Raw genomic sequence first — 15,964 nt, 5'->3', positions numbered from 1 at the left:
GGATGGCCAACAATTTTACAAGACATCATGCTTGGATGGTACATGCTTATTTTGTGGTTCTTTGCAACTTTTATCAACTTGTCAACATATGGATAGTACACATGCAATTGGAAATGAAATAGTAGATTACGAAAAATTCAAGACAGTGACATATGCTCTAAAAGATGGGAAGCATGGTAAAAGATGTGATCTAGTTATTGAAAAGATTCCAATGTATGAGTTCATGAGGATTTTTTTTGAAAAGATTATGTACGAGTATGCAAGGCATACCCATAGAGCTCGATGGTTGGATTTGCAATTCAAGTTGTGCAAGGATACGTTTTCATTGGATACCATTGTTTCAATTGTAGATTTTGCAGAGAACTACACACTACAACCACAAAATGAGGTGCAAGCAAAGTATTATACATCTCAATAGGTTTCTATATTTGTTCACATAACATTCATGCATTCACCTACAAGTACAGAGGATGACAAGAAGATTTTGAAGGAGTACCATTTTTACATCAACGATGATCGATCACATTCTACGGAGTTTGTACATGGTTTTTTTCAACTATTTTATGGAGATTTGGCTAACAGGGGCATATCATATTGTCAACACATTATTTGGTCAGACAATTGTGCATCTCAATTCAAGAATGCACGAATGTTCTATTGGTTGAATAGGATGCACAGGTTGTGTAGAATTCAATATATGTGGAATTTCACAAAGGCTGGTCATAATAAGGGAGAGCACGATGGTGCAGGCGCATGCATTAAAAGAGCCTTGGCTTGTGAAGAACTAAAGTACAAAGATGGAGCAATATTGATAGATGCAAAATCCATCGTCCAATGGTGTAACGCTACAATGGGTCCAGGTAAGGAAGGTGATTCTACAGCTCGTAGATTTTTTTGGTTGATAGATAATACTAACATTGCACCATATCAAGATTGTTACACACTAACAGGATCTAGTGAGTTACACTCTTTTAGAAGCTCTGATGCAGGTTCATGGAGTATCCACACACGAAAAATGGCATGCTATTGTCCATCATGTGCAGAGAAAAATTGGGATGATTGTGAGTCAACTGAATGGGTGGATAAATGGGATATATGGGTTTTGGACCCAATTGATACCTATCGTCCCTCACAAGCACTGGAAATGGTAGAGATGGATTCATCTACTGACTTTGACTGCTTTTCACATTTAGTGCAACCTGGTTATATATATATATATATATATATATATATATATATATATATATATATATATATATATATATATATATATATATATATATATATCTTTGTAATTTCAATATGTAACTTTATAACTTTTACCCAAGTATTTTCTGAATTAATGATCGCATTTTGTACATTTGTCACTACAGGCCATGTTTTTGCTGTTATTGCACCTAAAGACAATGAAGAAGGGACAAATTATTATTTGTGTTGTTGTGTTGAAGCCAAACAAAAATTGGATCACTCGGTTATAGATGGTGAAGGTTTAGAGTAACATGTCGGTGCGGTGGTTGTAACAAGCACATGGCTTAGACGATATCCTATGAAGAATCCTAACTTGTGGTTATTCGAGGATTGGCAAACAGAAAGGAAGATTCTTCATTATTCAAACCTTGTTGTCGCATCAAATGTCCACTTGATAAAATATGGTGGAAAACCACATAATAAGATTCTTTGGAAAGTTCGCAAGTCAAACCATGAGGCAATACTTGAGACATTAAAATGTCGAGCAGATCCAGTTGGCTCATTAGATTGAATTGGGAGAGAAAGAAAAAGTGATCAATTGGATCCAAATACAATGTTACAACCTCTTCCCCAAGACTATCACATGACTAAGGTGGACCGTATTGTTATGATGTGTAAGTGATGAGATTTAGTTTTGATTTGTTTAGAATATAGATACATTATTTGAATTTATATTAGATTCTTTAATAGGACCCATTTTTTTAATCTTATCTTAGATTTGTTATTGTGCTAATTCTTCATTTGTAGGTCACCAAAGAAGAGGGCTAATAAAGTTGACGCACAAGTGATAAAGGGTGAGATGCCAAAATCATCTGCGAAATGGTATTATCAATTCACATCCTCAATATTTATTAGTGTTCTTTGTTCAAGTACCATTGCATGATAATCATCTTATGCCTAGAATTGCAGAGGTTAAATTATGTCAATACTAAGGTTTGTAGCATCAATACTAAGGTTTTTAGCATCAATTGGTCACGCTAAGTATAGTAGTTGTATCATGAATCCTTCTGAACCAATATGACTAAGATTCTCGGAAGAAGACTAAACCATATCATCTATCTACTCCCTCTTAATATAAGAGTTTGTCAAACAATGAGAATGAAACATTGATTATTACTCCCCCCTCAATGTAAAATTCTCATTGATTGCAGTTTGTAAAGTTTTAAGTCACTATCAACCTCTATATCATTGCATTCTTCTTATCATCAAATTACACAACAATGAGAATATGAACGATGACTTCTTCACATGAACCTGACAATTATAAATGCTACACCTTAATAAATGTTTGGGCTTGGTCTTTACCATTCAAGCTTATAATACAATACATTGGCTTCATTTTTATTTGGAAGTATTTATTATGTTTGTTCCAAAAGTCATTCTTCATTTGCCAATATGAAAATGCGACTATCATGAAAGGCATAGTCTTATAATTTGTAATTTGTATAATGGTATAAAAGCTTGGTTGTGGGTTTGAATCCATTGCCCCCATGACCCTCCTTCTCATGCATTTATTCTATTTATTCTTCTACCTCCTCCTCCGCTTGGCCATTTTGCAACACCATCTGGATGGAACTCTAGCCTTCCTCAAAACCATTATACATGACCTCTCCTTCTTCAAGATATTCTATAAAAAGTTTCTCAACCCTTGAACCTTTCAAAACCCCAATCTCAATGGAAGGCTTCTAGACCAAAGGAACTAGTAGATCCGGTTCTTTAAGAGAAAGAGACAACAAATCCAATTTTCTAGTGACTAGATGGAAAATTGGGGAAATCATTTCAATTAGTTGTAAATCGAAAGGAATTATAAGTAAACTATATCAATATAATAAGTAACTTAGTAATTATATCAATATAATTTAATTACTAAGGAAATGAATTTATTACTCTAACATATAGTACATTATTTTGCAGACAAAGGTGTTGAATTTGATGCTTAACAGATTTACATACATGTGTAATAAATAATCAGTGTTGTAGCTTTGGGATCAACACTATAAAATGAAGGATGTCATACTACATTCACAGAGGTACCAAAATATTTTATTTGATATGGAGACAAAAGAAAATGTGTATTCTTCATAACTGCATTTGAGTCTCATGTATTATCATTTTCACCTATTGACATCAGAGATACCTTTACATCTTCATCATTGTATTGATCAACGAGTCCTTATTGCACTCACTAGTTCTAAGCCAATGACTAAGGTATGAAAGAGTTTACATTAAAATTTCATTAGTACTAAAATTCAATATAAAATTCATAGGCACAATCGAGTGGTAACTTTGATAGTTTTTGTAGGGTCTTATTATTCCTGACCATCAGTGTATCCCTGAGGTGTATATACAGAGGAATTATCAGCTAGCTGTAAGAAAATATTAAGTTTTATGTGTAAATATTTTTTTTTAATATATAAAATAGTTGTTTATTCATATATAATTTTGATTGTAACATGTCGAGTTACAGAAGATTCTAGACTAATGGACTAGTGAGCATGTTAGGAAGACCTCATTATATACACTGGTCATCTCCCACTTGTTGGCAATTAAAGACAATTAGGGATTTATTTTGTTCCCCTAGTTGGAAAGAGTATATATCTAATGATGTACATTTTACACCTATATGGCATTATTGGGCATATGTTTTGTATAATTTTTTCTATGTATGTCATTTTTTACATATATTTCATGTATGACATTATTAGACATATGCTTATGATGTTTCAAATTATTGATAAATGAATTATATGATATTGTTAGACCTTATGGAATCAACTTTGATTTTTTGTTATCACATTGGTTTGATGCTTGTATTCAATCAATCAACATATTTTCCTTTTAATTCTTCCACATTTGGCATATCCATCTAACAATGAACTTATGATACTCCCATCAAGAAGTGCATGATTGCATGGTTTTATGGTGGATGTCCCTCTCTTTTTAAAATTCCTATTTTATTCATCTACATGAGTAAGGGAGATCAATTCCATTTCTTTCAATTGTATTTAAAGGTCATTAAAGTTTTTTCAAACAATGTGATTAAATAAATATTATTCAGCATTTACCTCTATCATCAAGGTTGATTCATTCCTCCTCTTATTTTACCAAATAATTTGGATGAATCACCCATGGCTCCTTACATTTCTTGAAGAAAATTTTCAAAGACTTTGCAACTTGTCTTCTCTTCTTCCATATAGTTCATGTTCATTGAAGACATTTGGTCAAACAATATATATGCTTTGTATATTCTCACAACACCAATAGTCATGGTACAATGCTTACAATATCCATAGTTGAAGAGAAGCTATGTGAAGCTTCTAGAACCATGGACCTATACTTAATTTAGTATTATTGCAACCATGTTACTTATGAAAGTGGAACTTTCACATAGATAAGTAGGGAAACCAAAATTGAAAGCCAAACTTAACATAGAAAAGTAAAGCAAGCCTCAACTATATTCTCATTAAACACTGTGAATTCAAATATCTTTGGCGGAGCATATCTCGGAGCTTGTGCAAGATATGGATGAGGTTCTAGTTCCTACAGGACCATGTTGTAGAGACCTACAATAACCTCTCTCACTTTTTGGAGATCACATTTTGTTTTCATTCTACAACGCCATCTCGGGTGATGTTGAAACTTGCAGTGTTGGCTAGTACAAAGTTGCCAACTACCAAATCTCTCTCATCTTTCCTCGTGGGATCAAAATGTCTGCTCCATTAGCTCTAGGTGGCCGGGTAAACCCTATCCCCAACCTCTTCTTATCCCCTTTAGTGCTCAAACATTCTCAGGCACGTTGAACCGGAATGTCCCTAAGGGTCACTAAATCCCACAGGGCTGCAATCTTTGACAAGGCATATCTCGAAGCTCGTGCAAGATATGGATGAGATTCTAGTTCCTAAAGGACCGTGTTGCAGAGACCTACAATAACCTCTCTCTCTTTTTGGAGATCGCATTCTATTGTCATTCTACAACGCCATCTCGGGTGATGTTGAAACTTGCAGTGTTGGCCAGTACAAAGTTGCCAACTGCCAAATCTCTCTCATCTTTCATCGTGGGATCAAACTATCTACTCCATTAGCTCTGGGTGGCCAGGTAAAACCTATCCCCAACCTCGTCTTGTCCCCTGCAGTGCTCGAACGTTCTCAGGAACGCTGAACCGGAATGTCCCTAAGGGTCACTAAATCCCACAAGGCTGCAATCTTTGGCAGGGCATATCTCAGAGCTCGTGCGAGATATGGATGAGATTCTAGTTCTTACAAGACCGTGTTGTAGAGACCTACAATAACCTCTCTCACTTTTTGGAGATCGCATTCCATTTTCATTCTACAATGCCATCTCGGGTGATGTTGAAACTTGTAGTGTTGGCTAGTACAAAGTTGCCAACTGCCAAATCTCTCTCATCTTTCGTCGTGGGATCAAACTATCTGCTCCATTAGCTTCGAGTGGCCGGGTAAACCCTATCCCCAACCTCGTCTTGTCCCCTTCAGTGCTCGAACGTTCTCAGGCATGCTGAACTGGAATGTCCCTAAGGGTCACTAAATCCCACAGGGCTGCAATCTTTGACAAGGCATATCTCGGAGCTCGTGCAAGATATGGATGAGATTCCAATTCCTACAGGACCATGTTGCAGAGACCTAAAATAACCTCTCTCTCTTTTTGGAGATCGCATTTCATTTTCATTCTAAACGCCATCTTGGGTGATGTTGAAACTTGCAGTGTTGGCCAGTACAAAGTTGCCAACTGCCAAATCTCTCTCATCTTTCATCGTGGGATCAAACTGTCTACTCCATTAGCTTCGATTGGCCGGGTAAACCCTATCCCCAACCTCTTCTTGCCCCCTTCAGTGCTTGAACGTTCTCAGGCACGCTGAACCGGAATGTCCCTAAGGGTCATTAAATCCCACAAGGCTGCAATCTTTGACGGGGCATATCTTGGATTTCGTGCAAGATATGGATGAGATTCCAGTTCCTACAGGACCATGTTGCAGAGACCTAAAATAACCTCTCTCACTTTTTGGAGATCGCATTCCGTTTTCATTCTACAATGCCATCTCGGGTGATGTTGAAACTTGCAGTGTTGGCCAGTACAAAGTTGCCAAGTGCCAAATCTCTCTCATCTTTCATCGTGGGATCAAACTGTCTACTCCATTAGCTCTTGGTGGCCGGGTAAACCTTATCCCCAACCTCGTCTTGTCCCCTTCAGTGCTCGAACGTTCTCAAGCATGCTCAACCGAAATGTCCCTAAGGGTCACTAAATGCCACAGGGCTGCAATCTTTGACGGGGCATATCTCAGAGCTCGTGCGAGATATGGATGAGATTCCAGTTCCTACAGGACCGTGTTGCAGAGACCAGAGATCAGCCAAGGATAAGGATGTCATAGTAAGAAAATGCTTATTTATTTGGTGGATATAATTCTTTTATATAACAAACCATTTATATGCATAGTAAAAGAACTGAATATAGATTTGAGACATATTGATCACCTGCAGTCTGATCATCTTCACAAGTATGCAACTTTTGTTTCACTATTTCATGCAAGTTTATTGAACTTTCTTTATGAGGTCATTTACAGATGGGATGTTCAAAGGTTGAGTTCCTATGGGCCGTCAATACTTTGACTATACTTTAAGCCAACGATTATCAATATGGGAAAAAATGGAACTCGTTATATTTTGAAGTACTGAGAAGATGGCCTTGCCCTTCCCCAGGAGTTTCAGAAATGGGAGACATTAGGTAAGAGAGTGAAAATGTTACTATCGCTTCAACGCACATGACACAATTGGAAATGAAAATTTAATTTCATACATGCACTTATCTAATTTAATGTCATACACAAACATATCTAATTTAACGTCATACATGAACAAACATATAATATAAAATGATAACCAATAATGTAATATACATTAACAAACAGATAATATATTATGATAACCAATAATGTCATATATGAACAAACATATCATATATTAACCAATAATGTCATACATCAAATAAATGTCATACATCAAATATAGAATGTCATATGTACATCAAATGTATGTCAAATATGTCTCTCTGATGCCTATATATATATACATGGGGAAGGAAACAAGTATATATATATGTATCAAATATCTCAACTACATCTTTTCCTTCCCAAGAGGGGAAGGAAACAAGTCTCTCGACATCCTCTGCCGTCGTGTGGAGGGAGACAGTGGAGATGACGGGGCCCTCCTGACACGCTCACTTTACCTCTTGTTGAGGCTCTTCTCCAGGTCCAACTGATACAAAGAAAGTAGATATGAATCAATATTTATTATACGTTGAAATCAAATATATGTACACACAAAATTAATTATTTTCTTACCGCCAACAAATAGTCACTCTATAAGTCCGCCTCAAATGCTCGTGGACGATCAGGTGTGACAAGACCCTACAACAATTCAATAAAGATAATCACTTATAAATAACATTAGAAATTTTAAGATTAACTATTATAAACAACAACTAAAATGAAGAAAATTCTTTCATACCTCTGTCAGTGGCTGTGAGCTAGCCACAGTTGCGGCCACTCCACTATCAATAAACTATCGCAGATGAGGAGGTGTGTCCGACATCATGAGCTGCATGTCATACAATACACGTTATATCTAACATGAAACATGAAATAAATATAATCAAATGAATTAAATTAACATGAAACAACTATACCTGTGTGAAGCTCGTATGATGTCTCTGCTCTGTGTCTATGGTAAAGGTTGAGGGTCCTGTGGAGAACTGATGCACATGCATAATTTTTTTTGTCAATCCTTAATATGATTACGTAATAAATATATGTATTAATTAAAATGATTAAATTGATACATACCTCAGGACTCGTCGAAGGGACAAAAAATGGGCCTGGAGGATCACTGCTAGGCCCAGCAACACTTTGACCCTAAATTTTGAACAATGTCAATAAATGCTAATTAATTAATCATTCACTATACATATGAAATGTGATCAAATTAGTAATTTACCTATGTGTTAATGCCAAATGTCTCATTTAGGAACTCATCGGTGACAAGCCCATCATCCGCAGCATCTCCAACATGAGTGCCAAATGTGTATAGGGATCCGCATGAAGTGCACATGTGACCACAATGCATAGAAGGCTCCCCCTCAACTAATGGGCTCATGGAATGGATGAGGGTCTGCGTCAAAGCATTAATGGTCCCTAGAGTGCTGGCCTCTACATGTTCCTTCACAACTAAAGGAATAATCACATGCTCGTGCTGTGGATGGACCACAGGTGCCCTAACTACATTAGGGTCACGATGTACTCCTGGCCTCTCAAATGATGACCCCCCGCCTCTACCCTAGGAGTCTAACATATCAAAATAATTGGAGATCTCCCCAAGGACAAACTCACAATATAATTTCTTCAAAAAATACATGGGGACCTCGTGATTGTTGCAAGGAGGGGCATCAAAAACCATCCACCATCTATCCCAAAAATTATTTCTAATAGCATCGTGTATACACCAATGGATGGGGAACCATTTAGTACCCTCTCTAACAGTATTTGGCTCACCGGGTTTTCTAAATAATGCACATATACTACCTTTTGATATATATATTTTTTTAACATCTTCATATGACAATTTATTTGCATAAAATATTTTTTCTTCATCCCTCTTAGCCCGCCAAATATCTAACTGACCACTAACTGAGGCTATCTGAGTGTTAATGGATTCGAGGGATGATGCCAATTGATCCCTCATTGGATTGGTTTGTCCAGATTCTTTCAACCTAGCAATGAGTCTTTCTAATTCAGTTTTGCCTCTCTGTATTTCATTTCTTATATTTTCTTGTGTGCCTGGCGGAGGCCTTGCAATTGGTTCGGGTTGTGGAATGTGTTGTTCTTCTTGAGGAGGGTTTTGATTTTGAGGTTCTTGAGGGTTTTGTGGATTTTTCGGTTGATTATGGACATTTCCTGATAAAAAATCAATTGAAATCCAACTAAATAAACAAATCTAAATGAAATTTGTAAAAACCCTACAAAAGAATATCAAAAACCAATAAAACAATATGGAAAACATATTAAACAATGCAAAGTTAAGTTTATATCACTTACCTCGTCGTCGTCGGTGTGCTCGTTGTCTTGGATTTCATCGGTGAGGAGGCATTTTGGCAAATGGTGGTGAATTTTTGCTATCAAACCCGCGTATGCGCTGTTGGAGAGCCAAAAAGCAAAATGAAAATGATAGGTCGCGGGTCTGCAGCCCATCATATAACTTTTTTGATATCAGAATAGCGCGAACATGCTATTGAAAATTAGAAAAAAAAAAACCTTGTCATCTTTTTGGTACCACAACTCGGTGCATATGCCCATGAACTCTTCTTGTAGACATTGAATACACAAAATGCATTTCAAGGCAATACAAATGTCCTTTTATTTTTTATTTCCCAAAAACTAAAAGAGAACATATCAAGAATCAAATTTTATCTTAACATATGCATATAAAATATTTTTATATGATCCACATGAATCATTAAATAACCATCTCCATGATTACAAAAGATTGATTAGTATATTTTCCTCTCTCTCAATGTCTAGTGTATCACTACTTTATAACATTTCATGAATCCTAAAATAATAAAATATTGCTTAATGTGTAGAAGAAGATTCAATTCATCATGCCATAGATATATAATTCCTTATTTCAACCAATATAAAATATATAAATAAATAAAGAAATACAAGTATGTATATATATATATATATATATATATATATATATATATATATATATATATATATATATATATATATATATATATATATATATATATATATATATATATATATATATATATATATATATATATATATATATATATATATATATATATATTAGAGGTCACTTCATTCTAGGGAAAATGAGACATCATTAAGGATAAAAAACAACATTGAAGGCTAACAAAACAACACTATGAAGAGGTCTATGGACACCTTTAATCTTGAAGTTAAACATTGCTAATGTGTGAAATTTAACCCAAAATGAAAAATAATGATATTAGGAGGATAGATGATTTCAACATCTTTAACAAATTATACTAAATCAGACAAGGAATTTTGGGATAAAACTCAACTACCAGTGTGCCTTTGCAATAAAGATTCGCACTCACTAAAGTATATAATATTCTAATGACCTCCTCTATTTCCATACAGGGTGAGTTGCTTGGACTTCCAATTATAAGGTCCTTCATTACAATGTCCATCTTGGCCTACATAATGTAATTTCTACATTGAAATTGTTTATCATTAAATTCAATCTACTAGTAGACCTTTTTTTACATAAAGGGAAGGAATGAAACATTTGCATCTACACTGACTTGTATAACTATATCTACTATAGACTTCAAGCTTCATCAAAGTTGTGATATGGAGACAAAAAGGTCAAATCATGATGTCAATATAGGAGGCATGATATGAAAACATGTGTATAGATATTTCCATTGACTAAAATCTCATGATTATTGAATACATTGTAGACTAAATGCCCTATAATATGTAGTGGTGACTATGTACATGCTATGCATAGTATGAAGGGCCATCCTTAAACATCACACACTAAGGAAGAAATTAAGATTGAAAAAATAAGTCAACTTTGACTATTTAGCGCTTTTAGCTTAGAAATCAAGCCTTAGTGTGTGATGTTTAACCCATCCTAGTATGAAGGGGGGAGGGTGGTTACAAAAGATGCTTTTGTATAAGGTAAAAGAAAACAAATGAGAGCACCTCCAAGGAACATGCATTGTTCAATTTTATCTCTTGAAACAAAACTAAATTATTTGACTACACACCTTAATGAGTTTGGAAATTAGATAATTCCTATTCAATATTCATGCATAACATGGGACTAAGTTTTATAGATGGTATATACCAAAATATAGTTTTAGAATCTTTAAGGATTTCAAAAGAAAAGTAAAAATCCAGATTATCTGCTGAAAACTTATATCTACATGTCTTTATAAAAGAAACTAACCAATATTCTTTTGTATGTCTTTATGTCTATGTCTTTACAGAAGAAATTATTTTCTTGAACCCCATCTGCTGAGGGTTCCACACCTATTATTATTGCATGGCCCACCCCCACTTGCCTTACTGGGGTTGAGTGTTCTATGTCTATCATTTATGTTCCTATTGGTTCATATTTAGGGGGTGTCATTAAGAGTTCCTTTTATGTTTGTCTTGCTTCTGTCATGGCTTGGAAAGGTAGGCTTCGTCCTCCTCCCATTTCTTCGAGGAAGCCTTAGTTTGTTAGTGAGCTTGCGCCTAGGGTTTTAGGGTTTGATGCACTTTGGAGGCACAGGATGGCATTGCTTCATAGGTGACCCCTATGGCTAAAGTAAGTTCTATTACTAATGTCCCCTCAAACAAATTTTCTTATACTATGATGGTTGCTGCTAGTAATGGTCAAATAGTGGCATATCATTTTCCTATTTTTTTCCCTGTCATTGTTGATCTAAATGTGAAAATGATTGATGAGATCAACACTATAGATTTTGACTTGTTTGTAAGGGATATTATTTTTATATTTAGGGGTTTTTGGCCCTCCCTTACTCAGCTTCGTAATTGATTTTTGCTTACTAGAGGCCTCTTGTTTAAGATCCGGTGCACATTTTCTCTTTAGCCAAGGGTTTTTTTTTCTACCAACTTTAAGAATGATTCAAATAGACAAATTTTTTTTTTCAATAATTTCTTCACATAGGAGAATCGATTCCCTTTAATGATGAAGCCATGGCACATGGACTTCAACCCTCATTCAAAAAGCTTTTGCAAGGCTTCTATTTGGGTTTGTCTCCCCTACCTCCCACTTCAACTTTGGATAAATATGGTTCTAGAAGAAATTGGAGATGCCCTTGGTGACTAGTTAATGGTTAATGAAGATTTCTCTGATATGATGCACTCAACTTTTTTGTGTATTCTTGTTGACATGGATGCCTCTAATGAACTTCCCGATGAGATTGAGTTGAATTCTCCAAAGAGCACTTGGATTCACCCCTTGGACAACGAGGGCTTTCCTTTAAAATGTAGAAAGTGTTTCAAGATTGGGTATGTTGCAGCTAATTATGGATTAACAAAATTAAAACCAAAAAAGTCTTCCTAGTGGTTGAAGGATGCTTCTGATGATCATTACATTGTTTGAAAGGAGCACCCTCATTCGGATGTGAATGCTCCAATTTCATCCTAGATTAGTGGTTCTTGTTATGATTCTTATATGGGTTCTTTCTCTTTGGTTTTTTCTTCTACTCCATCAAATGAAGGTGTGATTATTTCTCCTACTAAAAGTAACTTAATTGATTCTACTATTGTTGTTGTCTCTACTTCATCTCCCCCTAGTCTTAAGGCGCCTTCTACCCCAACTATAGTGGGTAACATCGTGCCCTCTACTGGTGTTGGTTCTCTACCCCTTACAGAGTCCACCAAGGGACTAATGCTTTGTTTGTTGTCATGTTCTATCTAACGATGTTACTGAAGGTTCTAGTTTTTCTTCTTATGGCAAGCCTTTCTCTGTTGGTATTGGGTTAGCTTCTTTGGGTAAGCCTATTTTCGTTGGGATGAATATTTCTATGGATTCATTGGCTTGGCATATTGTTGTGACCAAGGTTGAAGAAAGATGGATTACAGTTGAAGGGAAACAATCAAAGAATCCTTCTTCTTTTGACATGGATCTTAGATCCCACAAGTAGGGATCTAAGGGGAAATCATAATTATATTGCTTGTTTTTCTTCTAGGGCAGTCTATTATATGATTACTTATCTTTATGATAGTTAGTTGTGTACTTTTGTGGGATGTCAATTATAACTAGTTCTTTGTATGATCTATCTTTTTTAGATGTTTTTATTCTGTTGACTTTGGACTGTTGGTTTTCTATGGCCCTAGCTTGAGTAGATTTTCTTCTTTGGGGTTCTAGATCCTTATCAAAATCTATTTTTTCAGGGTCTCATTACACCCTCTCTTTTGATTGGCTTTTTGTATCGTTGGTGGCCCTGTTCTATTTAGTTTTGTCTCTTCTTTTGGGCTTAATGGTATAAATATTTAGATCATTTTGTACTGGGTTTTAGGGTCCCTTCAAAACCTTTTTTACTTAATGGAAAACTAACGAAAAGTTTGAAATAATGAAGTAATAAACACTTATAGAGGATTTTAAATAGAAAGACAGAGAACCATAAATCAAATTCAAATAGGATCTTTTAAGATAAAACATGGATAACCACCAAATAGTAATACCTCTGAAATTTGGCATTTTCGTGGAAAGAATTGCACACTTTTGGTTCTAATACATAGGACAAAATATGAGTCCTTGACATGGAAAACAATGTCAATCCAAAGTGGTTATCTATAAGTAATATATGCTATGATATGCAAGACCAAAATAAAGATTTGTACCCACGTATACAAAGTACGATATATATTTCCAACCTCTACCTAAAACTAAACTAGTAAAACTCCACAAATAGTTACATAAACAAATCCATGACACTAAGAACTTCACAAACACAACAATGAATTCATAATATCTTAGTTGAACATAAAACACATGTATGTAACTATGTATAAATCTATGCAAATGATCTATCCACCAAATGGACCTATACGATCCTACCTTAGTTTTTCTATTTTGTTTGGATGTTACGCATCAAAGATGTTGTTCTTCAACTATACAATTTTCTTAACATGTGGAGGCATTTCTCTTTTCCTCCGCGTGTTCTCCATTAACTTGAATTACACCCTTTTCATTGTAATCAAATGCATAGTCCAATAAGGTAATTTTCCCATCCTCTATACCATTCAAATCTTCCAACAAATCTTATAACATTTTTTATTTTTTCATACTTCATCGGGGTCCTTCCCTCCTACCATTGAAGTCACATTCTACCAGTGATTTCGGGTATCCTTATCATAGCTATCCAATAACATGTTGAACGACTTGATCTTCTTGTCACTCCAAGATGCAAAAGCTCTCTATATTAGCTCCAAAGTTTTAGAAACCTTTCTGTGATCGTACTAAATTTAGGAGCGCGGCATTTTTTAAATCTCTCTACTTATTTAGTTTGAAATTCCTATTATGTATAAAGATTGTTCGTTGATGATATTTAATTGATCCTATCATTGCATAGTTTAACAAGAAATTGAGCGACATCTACCATTCAATAATCAATAAATAATAAATAATAAATACTTGAAATTTTATCATTATCATTTTTTGACCAAGAATAGATTTTATTAGTAGTGGAACTCTTTCTTTGGACCAATAAAAGATTGTTATTAGTAGTGGAACTCTTTCTCGTGGAACTGCAATTATATACATGGATCAAAATTCATCATTGAGGAATCACATCCAAACATGACACATATCTTTATGGAGGATTTATTCTCATCTACGATATTTTTTATTTTATTTAATATAATATTAGGATTCTATGTTAATATTTATTTTTATCTCTTTGAATTTTTGTAAGGGCTTCTTACATATCCTTTCAATGATAATTTCTAATTCTATTTTAGTACACAAGAATTCAAATTATGAATTGCATAAAAAAATATAATATCACATAAAAAGAGCATGTTTAGCACAACTAGACTAGCAATAACAAATTTCTAGAGTCCAAAAATATATCTGAAACGTTTCTAGATATGATCATGCTCTTTTCTATCTTCAATAATTTGGATCATACTTCATAGTCCATCATCAAGATGAGAGAGCTCAAGGACACAAAATATGATAGGATGTAGACTAAGACTCCTTCCACCCTTTCTCTTTCTTATTAAAGGGTCTTGGTTTGTATCCTATCATATTTGAATCCTCAAACTCTCTCAAAATATTGATGATAAAAAATGCACACACAATCACATCTAGATACATTTCAACTACATGGTTACTATTAATTAAATATAACTTTGTCAAATATATATATATGTGTGTGTGTGTGTGTGTGTAAAAGTGAACAAAATTCATAGTAAAACTTTCAAACAAACAAAAGATATTTGATGATTAAATAATAATTATTAAATTTGAATCATTTAGTTTTATTTATATACATAAAAGGATCTATATAGAAAGCATGTGCATATAGAGTCGTTGGACTAAATCATGAACATCATACATTTAATTGTCTTTCAAGTCATCTAGATCTTTACATAATTGTATCATATGATATAAGCACACTATATAATGTAGGCATGTTTTATAACATGCTTTTTTACTTATTTAAAATGCACTCTACCTTTAGCTTTAATACATGATTAGGTGATGAATGTAAGGCATTGACATCTATTTTTTCTCCTACAGAAATTTTTCATATTCAATAGCATTTTGAAACATCAACAGAATTAATTTTACATTTCATAACAAAAATTGATCATAATTTCAAAAATAAATTATTCATTTTCTTAACATTCTAATCATAGAATTTTTTAAAAATATTTTTAATTTATTACTCTTTTCTTTTACTAAAGTCTTAATGCTCTTTATATATATGCATCTATAATGGATCTAAAATTGATATCTAAACATCTTAATTTATTTTTCAAAATATTCTTATTTTAATACTGATTAAAATTTTAAACTTTTCAAATTTTATGCTATGGTAATGTTAATGAAACAAATATTGATTTATTAACATTGATAAAAATAATTGTTGAACGTAACTGTATAATAGATTTCATTTTGCTAATTCA

This window comes from Cupressus sempervirens, chromosome 4, assembly GCF_028749045.1.
Source record: "Cupressus sempervirens isolate cs-2001-9-10 chromosome 4, ASM2874904v1, whole genome shotgun sequence".
Classification (NCBI taxonomy): Eukaryota; Viridiplantae; Streptophyta; class Pinopsida; order Cupressales; family Cupressaceae; genus Cupressus; species Cupressus sempervirens.
The sequence above is the reverse complement of the archived record's forward strand: the minus strand, read 5'-3'. Positions refer to the sequence as shown.